This window comes from Stegodyphus dumicola, chromosome 8, assembly GCF_044657685.1.
Source record: "Stegodyphus dumicola isolate Sdum_Otavi_A_Nest chromosome 8, ASM4465768v1".
Taxonomy (NCBI): Eukaryota; Metazoa; Arthropoda; class Arachnida; order Araneae; family Eresidae; genus Stegodyphus; species Stegodyphus dumicola.
The window spans coordinates 134,161,007-134,173,896 of NC_140775.1; positions in this window are offsets into that span (position 1 = coordinate 134,161,007).

The window sequence follows — 12,890 nt, forward strand, 5'->3', positions numbered from 1 at the left end:
AGAGATCAACATCAGCAAGTGAGAACAGAGAACAAGCTACGTTTTTGCCGCAAAAGCATAGACAAGTGATCCCTACCTGAAAGCAATGGCAGCAAACACCAGTCTGTCTTGAATCTTGAATATAAACTGAATAAATAATCTTCGACCCGAAGGCCTTTACTACCATAATTTAAGATAGCTCCATGAGGAAATCAAATTTTAAGTCTTGGATTCCGCCTGATGGCGGCACATATGCACCGAGGTGCAAAAGTCCTGTTGTGAAGAACGCATTATTAGGCATCCAGATAAAGCAAATTATATGGCATTTTTCAGCAGGAGAATTGTTGGTTGACATCAGTAGCTGTAGAGAGAAGTAAAATACACCATGTTTTTATTTTTAAAGAAAGAGGGAAGAGACTACATAAAAATACTATCCAGGAACACGGTCAGTATAATATTTCCTTCGTAAGAAATATTGATACGAAAAGTTTTATCACTCTCACTACGTTATTCTATAAAGGTGAGATTCAAAAAGGATGAAGCTAGTAGGCATTGATGCCTGCTTTCGTGAAATTTAATTCACCTGAAGCCGTAATAAAAGAATGTATGTAGTTGGAGGAAGAAAGAGATAACTTCTTTAAAAAATCTAACTCATGTTGATTAAGAAGCATTTTATAACGTAAGATAAGACGGAAAGGGAAGAGAAAAAAAAATAAGCAGTTTATTTGAAGACGAATCAGTTGCGAGATATACAGAACATAATAGACCCAGCCTCCTTATAAGTGGTCACTCCTTCATCGGATTTAGGATGGAGTATAGGAGACTAAAAATGAAACGACGATTTTGCCTCATGAGTTTTGACAGGTCATTGGTACCTACAGAGATTAGAAACGTACTTCAAGGTAGGTTAAGGAAAAATTTAAAAGGAAGATAAAAGAAATATTGTAAAAAGGCAATCCAAAAATTCCGTCAGAGAAGATCGTAATAATAAGTGAGCGTAAGTAGTGGAGGGAAGGTGTGTTACAAGTATTACTGCAAGGAAAATACTAAATTGAAAATGAAGAGGAAGGCAAAATGAATTTCTTGAACAAAAGCAAATGTGGTGTTCTCATAATTGCATAATAACTTTATATTAATAATTAATGTTACATACGTAACTTCAAAAATTTAGGACATTATATAAAAATGCTGATTTTATATCAATTTTTTTGTAAAAGTAGGCTTAACTACTAAAAATGCGTAAGCCGGTTACGTCGTTCCATTCCAAGGGGCTCGGTCTCTTGGCTGCGATTTGTTATACGCGCGCTGGTCTTCGGGGGTTAAGTAAATTATTAGTTTATTTTTTGTTTATTAACACAGTAGCTAAATGTTAATTAAGCTAATGTTGTATCCGTAGTCGCGAGATGGGCGGACATCGTGGGGTATGGGGTTTGATGGGAGGGATTTTGGAAAAAGTGTGCAGCAAGCTGGAAGTTGGCCTCGGTCAATATTCATACGTCTTACATTGCAGATCACTTTGCAATAAGCTGGAGGGGACTAAATGATTAGAGCAAGTGAAAGAAGAATAAAGAGCATTTGAGTTATGAATTTCATTGTGCAAAGTAAATAAAAGATTTCGATTCCTATTGTGTCATATTCTAGCAGAGGGAATTTAATATGTGAGGGTTTCTTCCCTTTCTTAAGAAACACAATTTAGTATTTAAAAAATATTATACATAGTGCTAGGGAATACGGTAATTTTTTGCTAAGAAATACATATAATTACATACGTATGTATCCATATGCAACTACACACAAATACTGCATAAAATACACACACATACACAAAACGAAACACACGCACACACATAAACTGTTTCCCATATGTAAGGCATTCTGTGTAAATATAAACGTATTTTTCTACAGAAAATTTGCGGATATATAGCATACGGTGTACTTCACTTTTGGATATGACAAATAAATAAATAAAGGAATGACGAATAGTGTGAGAAAAGGCAAAGGTTAAAAACAATGTTATTATTGTTATTATTATTATTTTCAGTAAATAATCTGTAAGATTTATTTTGTAAGTCCGAAATATTTTTGAGCAAACTGAAAAAAGGTTGAATAAGGAAGAAAAACCATTAAACAAAAAGAGAGAATTAAAGGTAATTCGGATAATGAGGGCGAATCCTGTATAAAGTAGTAATAAAATACCTCTACCAACGCCCAGTTTCCACTCCCTCCCCTCCACAAAAGCAAAGTTTCAAGAACCAGGGGCACAGAGAGAGAGAGAGAGAGAGAGAGAGTTGATGAATGACGAGTTACCGATAAGAAAATCACGTCGCTGGGGAATGTAACAAAGAAGAAATTCACAAAGATAGTTTTCAGTGCAAAAAAAAAATTGTATAAAGGAGGGATAATCTATTTTATACATATTACACAACACAAGGAGGGATAGCAACCACTAACAAATTAAGAAAAGTAATATAGTATGAGAGAAATTTATTTTCTCTAAAAAGTGGTCACATGAATGTAAAGCTTTTTAAGATTTTAATATGCTTAAAAATTCCAAGAAACTTAAAAACTGAGAAAATATCTATCTAAAGATAATAATACGTGATGGATTTCTAAGAAACCAGAATATATTTATTTTAGATAACAAATTAGTTTTAACTTTCATGCTACAGCTCACAGCCAAACAACACTGACTCGATTTTCTTTTATGCATACTTCTGCATTTATCAGAATAAAACAAAAATTAAAAACTTCTAAAATAAATTCACAACAGCAATGTAAACAAACACAACAATAAGGGAAACGGAATCTTCCACAGTGTTCACGATGTGAGGGCCCTTTTCGTTGAGTTTTAAAGAAAACCTCGTCAATAATAATAAAATTACCCACGTAGCATTTCCTAGAACCAATCAGATGCCAGCATCACGAAACTATCACAGAGAATCTGTGACAGGGCTAAGGTATAACTGCCAAATAACAGAGATTCACGATGGATGTTCGAATGAGGGGAGGAACGGTTGATTCTTTTGCGAGTTCTGATTTATCGTGACTTTTACGATTTTATTTCTTTAACTAAGGAGGTGTCTGCGAGTAAGATTCAAAATGTCCTTCTTTAGGACGCCAAATGACGGAATGCATGATGAGTTAAGTGAGCGGGAGTCCGAAAAATTGTTCCAGTCCACTAGATCGATACCTGTAAAGTTCAGGAAGAAAGATTTCGTCGCCGAAAGCAGTATGATGACAGGAAAAGGAAAAGCCAAAGGATAGGAGGCCCAGAGCAGTTCAAATATCCAAATTTTTTCGGATGTTCAACTTCAAGCCCTGATTAAGACATATGGTGCAGAACATGTCGGAAAAGTTTTGGAAGTGACCTGAAGAGATATGAAGAGCAGCAGGCTCAAGCACAGCAGCAGAAGCAGGCACGTGAAGAACAGCTAGCCCAGCCGACTGATGAAACCAGTATAAAGAAGCTGCGAACTGACGAAACTATCACTGATGAGAAGATGGGTGAACAAGAATGGAAACGACCAAGGAATCCGGTGAAGCATTAAGCACCTGAAGTACCGATGGAGGTTACCCAGACCAACAAGTTTGAAGCCCTGGAAATCACGAGCCAGGTAGGAGAGGAAGGAGGAGCGCCAACAGTGGAAACGCCCCCGCCTTTTGTGTTCCCGAGTGATACGCCTGATTGGCTGAAAATTGATGAACTGTTTGCTAAGAGTTGCCTAGAAGGCTATGAATCCAGTATTAAGTTCAGAATCATTCACGTCTTTGTGAAAAGTCATGCAGACTATCAAAGCATGAAGAAAATACTTAAGGAACGGGACACGAATTTCCATACTTACCAGCCTCACCCTGAACGTAACATCAGGGTCATTCTGAAGGGGCTACCCGCCTCTGTTAAAGAGGACTCCATACTCACTGATTTGGGTAGAAGAAAATTTCCTGCTATTAAGGTCAAACAGTTTGAGAGCAGTAAAAACTGTGTGAAAATCAAGCTGCCGATATATTTCGTGGAGCTCAGACGGAATAAGGAAGGATATCAGATTTTACAATTGAATAATGTTTTCAACTTCGAAGTTCGAGTGGAGAAATATAACCCGAAGAAAAGGCCTGTGCAATGTTTTCGTTGTCAGACCTTCGGATACACGCAACACCTCTGCAATAATCTTGAGAGATGCTTCAAGTGCGGAGGACCTCACAGGAGCAATACTTGCTCGAAAAAGCCGAAAGATAAGCCCCGCTGCATTTTCTGTCAAGGGGACCATGTTAGTAGTTCCCGTGGTTGCGCGGAGTACAAGAGGAAGTTCGAAAAAGAAAATAAATCCAGAAGTCAGCGGAAACCAGCCCCAGATGCCACACGAGAAAATTTCCCTGAGTTATCAAAGTCCGTTCCTCAGCAGACCGGAACCACAGGTAGTGTCAGCTACAGCGGGAAAGTGAGAAGCAAGCCCCGTCCCCGAAAAATATTCTGGAAGGTGTTCTATCCCGGTTTTTAGGCCTGGATATCCAAGAACTGCTAAAAGTTTTCTCGGAAATTCTCGGTTTCCTTCGGAGTGCCAACTTAACGGAAAAATTGAGAGGAATACTTCAGACCGTGCAGCAAGTTATGCACATGACCAGCAGTGAGTAAACTTTTGTTTATTTCTCACTTCTTATGGACTTTTTGAATATCGTAGCTGTCTACATGTTTCTTGCTCACTTGTTCGACAACCCTCTGGCCTTCAGTTACTAAGTTTTTGCATCTTTAAATATCTATTATCCTTAATTTTAAATTTTTAGCTTAATTATTCATCTTTAATTACCAACAGCTTTAATCGATTTTAATTCTTCTTTTTAACGTTCGAGGAAAAATTTTTTGGCTACTGTTTAACGCGAATCGAAACCTCTAAAATTGTTCTACAGGGAGTAGGGCCTTCGGCCCAGGTACCCCGGGTGTAACGAAGCACCGCTCTACTGGAGGTGATTCACGATCGAACCTTATAGTCACTTCAAATCATGAAAGACCACGGAGTATAAAGGAGGTAAAATTGTATAATAGAAACTGGGCCCATAAATGTCACATCACTAGATGTCGCCACCACTAAATGGATACTTTTACTCTTCCTATCTCAAGTGCAAAGGTTTATATACCTTGCAACCCTCCCCTGCAGAAGCCAAAATTTAATGTAAATTGGGACATTTTCAGAAATGAATTAATTCGAATTCCAAGCAACACAAGATTAAATCACCCCGAAGAAGTGGAAATAGAAATTAATAATCTCAATAATAATATTCAAAAGGCTATGTCAACTGCAACTTATGTTCTCAAAAATAATATCTCGCATAAGCTCCCTCAGCACATTCTCAACCTCATTAAAGAGATAAATAGACAAAGAAAACGATGGCAACTCACAAGGGCTACAAGAGATAAAGCGCAAATAAACTACCTCACTAGGAAAATATCACAAGGAATGATTAACTTTCGCTCAAACAGTTGGGATACCTTGGTCGAAAATACAGATTTACAGCCAAATACGGTCTGGAGAATCGCAAGATCTCTTTACTCATCCAGAACCAATCAAAAGCATCCCATAAACTATGGCGGACAACTTAAAAACTCCGAGGAAGAAATCGCAGAGGCTATGGCACAGAATTTGGAAAAGGTGTTCGAAAAGCACAGATGAAGACACTGAAAATGAATATCCGGTTAATAACTCAGTAGAAGAAATCCTCCTTAATAGAAATTCCAACTTTATCAACTTTACCTCCACTAATGAAGTCAAAAACATAATTAAAAATCTTAAAAAGAAGAAAGCAAGAGGCTACGATAAAATAAATAATGAAGCTCTTCAAGCCCTTCCACATAATTGTATTATTTTACTATGTAATCTATTCAACGCTTGTATCAGACTGGCATACGTTCCTAAACAATGGAAACATTCCATCATCATTCTGCTTCTCAAACTGGGGGAAAACCCAAATGAAGTTACTTCTTACCGGCCGATTAGCTTGTTCCCTGCTATCAGCAAAGTTTTCGAAAGAATTATTAATGATAGACTCAACCCCTATATTGAACAAATTAATAATCTGGACAACGAAAAGTTTGAGTTTAAAGCAGGTCACTCTACCACTCACCAAATTCTAAACTTAATCGAATTTATTGCAGGAGAATTCCATTGAAAAATGGAGTCGCTGCATGCTACCTCGATTTCGAAAAAGCTTTCGATCGAGTGTGGCATGCAGGATTTATCTACAAATTGGCCAAATTCTCACTTCTAAATAGCTTTCTGAAGCTAATGATCTCATACCTCGAAGAAAAGACGTTTCAAGTAAGATGCGGCGGTGCGCTTTCACGGAAGAAAAATATTCAAAGAGGGTTACCACAAGGCTCAGTAATCTCGCCAAGAAGTTTCAACATTTATGTGTATAACATGCGAACCCCGGAAAATTAAAAAATCCTCAAATATGCGGATGACACAGTTATTCTGACTAATTTTCTCAATCCTCAGCATGCTGTTAATAAGTTAAAGCAACATGTTAAAATTCTAGAGTATTGGTGCAAAATCTGGAAGATAAAACTCAATCCCACTAAGTTCTTTACAGGCGTTAATAGAAAATATTTCCCAGTGGATATCGACATTAGAATCAACAACACTCTTATCCCTGCTGCAAACTTTTACAAATACCTTGGAGTTTTCATCGACAACCAACTCACCTTTCAGGAGCACATCAACTATATTACCAATAAAGCAAATGCTGCCTTTATGGCGATTTACGCCTTAATTGGACGAAACTCAAAATTGAATTTAAATACTATGATAAGCGTTTTCTTGGCGCTTATCATAGTATTTAAATTAATGAGTATTTAAAAAATCATAGTATTTAAATTAATGATAAATAAATGAGCGTACCCTTTACCTGACCCTAAGACTCATTTTACTGTATGCCGTCCCGGCATGGCCGACTGCAAGTAAAACAAACAGAAGAAAAACTAGCGTTCTTCAAAATAAAGTACTACGTGCTATGACAAATGCCCCATGGTTCGTACGAAACACGATTATTTACGATGACTTGAAAACCGCAGAGATCCAGGATCAAATTCTCATCACAGCTCATAATTTTTTCAACAGTATAAATAATTCACCCTACGAAGCAATCAAAAACTTAGTTAACTATGATCCTACTATTGAAAGTACAGTCAAGCGACCACGCTCCATTCACCATAATCCCAAATGGTGAATTGTAAATACTGTAAATATTTTAAATTCTTAATTTTCATCTTATCTTATCTACTGCTTGTGTATGTAAAGATTGTGCCCTTGACAAAACTTTAGACTGTGTTAGTGAAAGATAGAACTTTATTATTTTGGCATAGCCAAATAGACTTCGTGCATAAATTTTGGCAATTATTTGTTACTAGTGGATCGCTTCGACATACCTAAAAGAATTTCTACGCTCATTTGCTATACTCTGATTGGACCATGTGATTTTCCGCCCCCTTCTGCTATTACTGAAAGATATAGATTTTGAAATGATAAAATCGACTTGTGTTAATTTAATTTTACTGGACTTTACTTCCCACAGTTGAATTGGTAACAATTTACTGTATAGACTTTGATAAATTATTATTTATCTTTAAATATTGCGATCTTATGCAACTGCAAATTCTGACCAATGATATTGCGGCGTTCAGTCACGTGATCGAGAAAATTCTGCTGCTCAGTTAGGAACAAGGAGGTTAGAATAGAACGAGGGAAGGTTCAACTCAAATGGTGAAGCTGGGTGGCCATGTTACTATTATCGCTGTGATTTGTGCAAGGAAGTCTGTAATTTTTTTTTTATTAAAAGAAACTCAACAAGTTCCCCATATACCACATAGTATCACATGGGGCTTACAGAAGTAAGTATGAAACACAATACAAAATAAAAAAGAGAAAATTGAAATAAAATTAAGGATGATTACAAAGTTTTACAATGAATTGACAAAAAGTGTTAAAAGCACTTCTCTCGGAAATAAATTGGTAAAACTCTGGAGGCCAGTTAATATTAAAATTTTTCAGTCCCAGTTTCAAGACTTTTCTTTCGCTCTCATATTTAGGACATAGAAGAAGCACATGTTCTACATTCTCCTCGCCGCCGAGGCCACAGTCACAGACAGACTCAGGACTCAACTTAAATCTGTTCAAATAACTTTTAAAATTCCCATGTCCAGCAAGAAACTGGGTTAATTTGTAATTTGTAAAGAAATGATGACACGACAATCTCATTTTAATAGAAGGGAAATATCTCCTAGTTAAACTCCCTTTATTTGAATTAATGAATTCGTGATTCCACGACTCCACAATGCTTTCATACATAACCTTCTTATAGAAGGAATTAGGGATATTGACAAAAGTGTCAATTTCCCGCTTAGTCGCAGTCTTAACAAGGAAATCGGCTCGTTCGTTCCCAACAACACCTGTATGACCACGCACAAATGAAAATTAAACCGAAATATTTTTATCCTTTAGATTCTTCAGTTCCTTTTGAATCTCGATAATGATATTATTAGAAGAAGAAATACATTTTAAGATCTCCAAGGATGAAAGGGAATCAGTACAAATGAGATAGTCTGAAACAGCACTATTTTGTTTAGAGACTCATTTGACGGCGAAGTTTATGCACAAAAGTTCAGCTATGAAAACGGTACATTCATCTCTGATTCTAAATTGAAAGTGCTCAAATTCAAGACCATTTTTGAAAACAACAAATGCGAGACCAACCTTGCCATCAATTTTGCTGCCATCAGTATAGCAAGTTACAGGCGAATCATCTACAATTTTATTGCTAAACTGAATAAAATTAATAGCATTTCTTTCTGAAGGATGAGGGAGATCAGATAGAGGTAAAATACAATCATACTGAGAGACAGTAGAAGCAGAAACATTTTCCTTATAAGCAATAGAATGAAGAATGGCAATGTCAATTGGAGGAAAGCCAGAAATTGCATAAACAGACTCATAGCTTACGGTACGATATCCACATATGGCCCGCAGAAGTATCCGTCTTTGAACGCGTCGTAAATATCTATAATTTATCTTCTTCTTTAGCGATATACCCCAGGCTCTAGAGCCATACATAATGAAGGGTGCAATTCCTTGTTTATAGATGAGCGAATGAACGTTGTAATTAATACCGTATGTGTTGCGTGCAATACGACATAATCTATCACATTTCTCTGATACATAAGTTAAGTGTTGTTTCCAAGAAAATGTACAGTCAAGAAAAACCCCAAGATATTTCATTTGCTTTACCACAGTCAAAGGGGTGCCATCGAGAGATAACTGAAATGCATCATAACAGATGTTTCGCTTTTCAATAATCATAACCCTGGTTTTATCAGGATTAAAATCTAATTTAAAACCTTTTGACCAGTTGGAGGCGAAATTTAAAGTCTCTTGTGCCTGTAAAAAAGTAGCAGAAAGGTCCCTACTCTGGAAGGAAAACAAAACATCATCCGCAAAGGCTATAGTATCACAACAAGCAAGATTTTCCAGTTTTAATAGGAGATCATTAATAATAATATTCCAAAACGTAGGTCCTGAAACAGAGCCTTGAGGGCAACCCCTTTCAAGGTGACGGATTGCAGAAGCCGAGCCCAATAGCAATTTGGCCGCCCGATCATTTAAAAAATCAGCAGCAAGTGAAAAAATATTCATTGGAAGTTCCACTTTTTTTGAGCAGATTGAGAATACAAGGCCACCACGCATAGTCGAAGGCGCTCTTAACTCTCTGAGCGTTATGACCGGGTTTAGGCGGTCAAGAAGGCCTACCTCGAAAGCGTTACGGACGCTTCTAGGCGGTCACTGGAAAAGTGTTCGAAAGCGTTACTGACGGTTCTAGGCGGTCAGTGGTGAAGACCTCGAAAGCGTTATGACCGCCTTAAAGCGGCCGTGCAGATGTCTCCTGCCCCCCTTATTTCTGGAACCCTGGAGATCTCTAAATGACAGTTCTCAGTAGGAGGCAAAGTGGGTTGCTCTTCTTCGTTTTAGACCGCTATGTTTAATCGCCAAGAAAACGCTTGAGCATGTAGTGGTTTATAAACAACAAACAAACGTGGACATTCTTCGCGAAATAAAAAAGTAGCATGTAAGTATGCTTTTTCAATACTCTCTTTAAACAGATAACATTTTCATAAAATATCCTTTAGTTTTTAAACTGATTGCTCAGAAATATGCGAAATGCTCGTGAATTCAATTAAAAAATAGCATTAGGAAATATTTAAACAAATTTACTTATGGTTATATAGATATATAATTAAAACCGACAAGTTATAAGTTTTAATTATTCGAGCGAACGAATAGCGCATTTAATTACTGCATTTAATTTAATACTGCATTTAATATGAGTTATATAATTACATGTAAAGAATAACATAATTAGCAATAATTCAAATAAAAATTAGCCATCAACAGTAATTTATAATAAGCGTATTTTGAACGGGTTTATGAAGCATAATCTAATTTGATAGTAAAAATAATAATGGCGAATTATTTATTCATTTTGGAACAATATTCGTCGCTTATACTGGTTTGATGAAGTTCTGTTCAAATTCATTTCAAATATTCCAAATCTTTATATGTACATTGATTTCAATGCGATTTTTATTAGAAAAAAATTCAATGAGTTTGATTTTCTTACATAATTGTAATTACATTGTTCAACGCAAAATAACTACAAGCAGAAAGGCAAAGGTGTGTTAAAATTTCTGTATTTTGCTATATAAATTATTAAAATAACCAACCTACAGCCTAACAACTGAATGTCCGAAATATAACCCGCCACTTTTCTAAAAGTAACAAATTTCAGTTAAAAAAAAAACCGCAGTAAATAAATAAAACGAAATACTGTTAAGAAAAGAAGCACGAAAATTTACTTTTTTATGTTTGCTTACTTTTTTTTTAGTCCAAAGGGGCAATTTGCCCTGAAGGACTTTTAATTTCGCTTTGGCATTTTTCATTGAAAACTATAAACGGCGGATCACTTTTCAAATTGTTGCCACTAAATTTTATCGCTCTGTATTATACTTAAAGAAATTAAATAATGAAGAATCTGCATGAATGTACGTATGTTTCTCGCATTGTAATAAAACAACGGTACCTAGAACTATCAAAATTTCAAAAATGGAAGCCCTAATTTGAATTTGAAAATTGTTTTATTATCGATTTCATATTTTATAACACTTCAACGAATTTTTGATTAAAAAACTAAACGATTTCAAAGCGAGTAATGTCAACACTGTACGAAAAAAATCCCATTTTTATCTCCAGCGCGAGAGACTCTAAGATACGCTCATTTTAAAATAATTTTGAGATATTGCTGTTGAACTGAACTTTGTGGTTTGAGTACGTAGAACATGATATTTAATGAGGTAACACACAAAACGTTAAAAACGCTCCTTTGGATGTAGTTTAAAATCTGAAACCTTTCATATTTTTATTTATTAGTCCAAAGGGGCGTATTAGTATTTAAAACAATAGCCCTTGAGAGACTATTGTTTTAAATACTAATATTGTTTTCGTTTTTGCGATTTTGTGTTGAATCACTATAAACGGCGAATCACTTTTCAGACTGTTGCCACCAAATGTTAGATTACATTTGGAGTAAGTAAATAATGAAAATCTGCGTAAATGTGTGTATATTTCTGGCATTGTGATAAAAAAAAAGGTTTGAAAAAAGGCCATCCCAGTTTGAATGACGTAATCCTCCTACGAATATGGGCATGTGAAAGATCAAATTTGATATTATCTATTTCATATTTTGTGAAACTTTAACGAATTTTTGAGTAACAAACTCAACGATTTCAAAGCAAGCAACAGCAACTCTCTACGGGGGTGGAAACCTTTTTATCTCCAGCGCGCGGAATTGTGTAACGGAAATTCTAAATATATGCTCATTTTAAAATTAATTATCGACATTGCTATTGAACTGAATTTTATGGTGTAAGTGCAAAGAACATGATATTTAATAAATAAAGGTACCACACAAAACGTTAAAGAAATGTCCTTTTGGACGTAATTTAAAATCTGAAACCTGTAAGATTTTTTTTAAAAATTTTTTATTGTTTTTTGAATGTATGTTTTTTGCGAATGACGCAGTAGTAGTGTATAATTTGAATATATAATAATTATTTGTGCTATTTTTTATTTGAAATGCATATAATTCTCTAAAACAGCAGCATTCTTAGATTGAATATTGTCTAAGCAGGTGCAATGATATTTTAACTTCATTACCATATCAAATACAGTTTCTTTTTAATTTAAAAACTTCGTCAGCGGTCTGAAGCACCTTTTTGAATCATAGGATGAGTTTTACTAAAATTTGCAGTAGTCCGAATTTTTATAAGTATTCAGAATTACTGAAATAAAAAAAGCTAAACTTTTTAGAATTTCTTTATCAAAGTATTACATCTTAGGCCAGCAAGACCTGATTAGTAAAATCTGGGAAAGGATCTATGATTGTTTAGTAAGAAGTAAAAAAAAAAAGTACTCTAGGTCTTGGCAGTAAAAAAAAGCTTGTCCCTATATCGAAAATTGTCACGTATGTTAGAAAGATTTTGCAAGACATCAATATTTTAGCTCAAACATGATTTTTTTAAAATTTAGTCTCTTGTTTTGGAGATGGTGTTCAAGCATTTTACCATAATTTTATTTTCACATGTGCAGAATTTTTATATTTTTTATTGATCGCTGTATTTTTAACTTCCATAGCATAAATTAAAGAAATACACATAGCAACTTCAGCCATAAACAGATGACTTAAGAGAAATTTGTTTTGACATATTATGCGAAAGACTAAATAAATATTAAATGCTTTTGCAATTATGTGACATGACAGTAATTAGAAAACAATAACTGTAGATGTGCAAAAAAAGTGTACTTATAACCTTCTGT